Here is a 1,587-nt window from a genome sequence, read left to right as displayed (position 1 = left end):
CATTTATTCCATTTCAGCCATGACTTTTTGCCCATCCTCGGGGGCGTCTGAGTGGCACAGCTGTCGAAGGCACTGCATCTCAGTGCTTGAAGTAACACTACAGACACCCTGGTTCAAATCCAGGCTGTTTCACAACCGGCTATGATTCGGATTCCCAAAGGGTGGCGCAATTGGCCCAGCGTCCTCTGGGTTTGGCTGGGGTAGGTAGTCATTGTAAATAAGAATTTGTTCCTATTTAACTGACTTGTCTAGTTAAATAAAGGTTAAATATTTAACAAATACAAATACCGACACAGTTACAGTTAAAACGCATGACTGCGTCCCATTGTGATTCAATGAAACGACATCACTAAACACATATTTCATTGCATCTTTTCTCTGTGATCTTGGTCAGTGGCTTCTGTATGTCTCCGCTATGTGCTGTTGTAAATACCAGGATGAAAAGAACAAAAGAAGGACAGAGAGTATGTAATCAAATGCTTCATCAAACTCCGTCAATCTCCGGTTGACAGTCGCCCCACTTTCTGCGTCCCAAATGGAACTCTATCCCCCATTTAGGTCTCTGTTCAAAAGTAGTGCACTATGTAGGGAATAGTGTACCATTTGAGAATCATGGGGCTGGACAAATGACCGGAGATAGTTAGCTAGCTACATGCCTGCCTCCTTGCCTGCCAGCCAGCCGGAACAGTAGGCTGTTGATTTTATTACAGTAACCAGATTCAGACAATTCTCATTAGACTGCAGAGTGAACAGAAGAGAGAGTGTATATTCAGGGAGCGAAGGGGAGATGCAGCACCAATGTAAACAGTCTCTTATCACATTACTGGAGCTGGAAAACTTCTGTCTGTCTGACAGGTGGGAAGAAAGGAATTCTAGGCAGGGGATCGTTGGTTTTTAGGGAGAGGCTATGATGGAGATCAATAAAGAGAGAGAGATGACTTTATTATCCCCAAGAGGACATGTTGGTGTGACAGAGCTCTTGTCCTGGTTAGGGTCAGAGAAGACCGACATAGTGGCTAAAAACGATCAAGGACCGACATGCACAGTATGTCTATATTTATATGACTGTGTGTCTAAGACAAGCCTTTGACAATCCAGGACCAAGACAGTCATAGGCTGTCATAACACATCTTAACGTCAGTAGTCCTTGCACAGTCAGTCAGGGCTCTCTCTCAGCTTAAAGGTGATCCACTCCAGTAACAGCAGTATAGTCCCCTGATCACTTAGCCTGCTGCAAGCACCTCTCAGTTACCCTCTCTGCCCTGTCTCTGCACCTGGCTCTTTTCTCCTGCTACTGCTGTCTGCTGACCGGACCACCACCATTTTGTACTTTGATTGGCTGACTGACACCTCACCACCCACACGGGCTCGTCTCTGCTCCTCACAACAGCTGAGACATCCATTCTGTCCCTTGTAAATATTGAATCCTTCACTACGTTGCCATGGCAGCTGCTGCGTTGCTGTCACAAGGTGTCCCTTGGGGATAACCTCGTCAGTCTAGACATGATGACCCTGTATAGCTATGCTAGTCTAGGTTTGGAAATTGGAATTATCTCTCTCTTCTCCTCTTCTCTCACGCTCTCTCTC

The sequence above is a fragment of the Oncorhynchus gorbuscha genome, linkage group LG10 (assembly GCF_021184085.1).
Source record: "Oncorhynchus gorbuscha isolate QuinsamMale2020 ecotype Even-year linkage group LG10, OgorEven_v1.0, whole genome shotgun sequence".
Taxonomy (NCBI): domain Eukaryota; kingdom Metazoa; phylum Chordata; class Actinopteri; order Salmoniformes; family Salmonidae; genus Oncorhynchus; species Oncorhynchus gorbuscha.
This window is presented reverse-complemented; position numbering follows the sequence as displayed.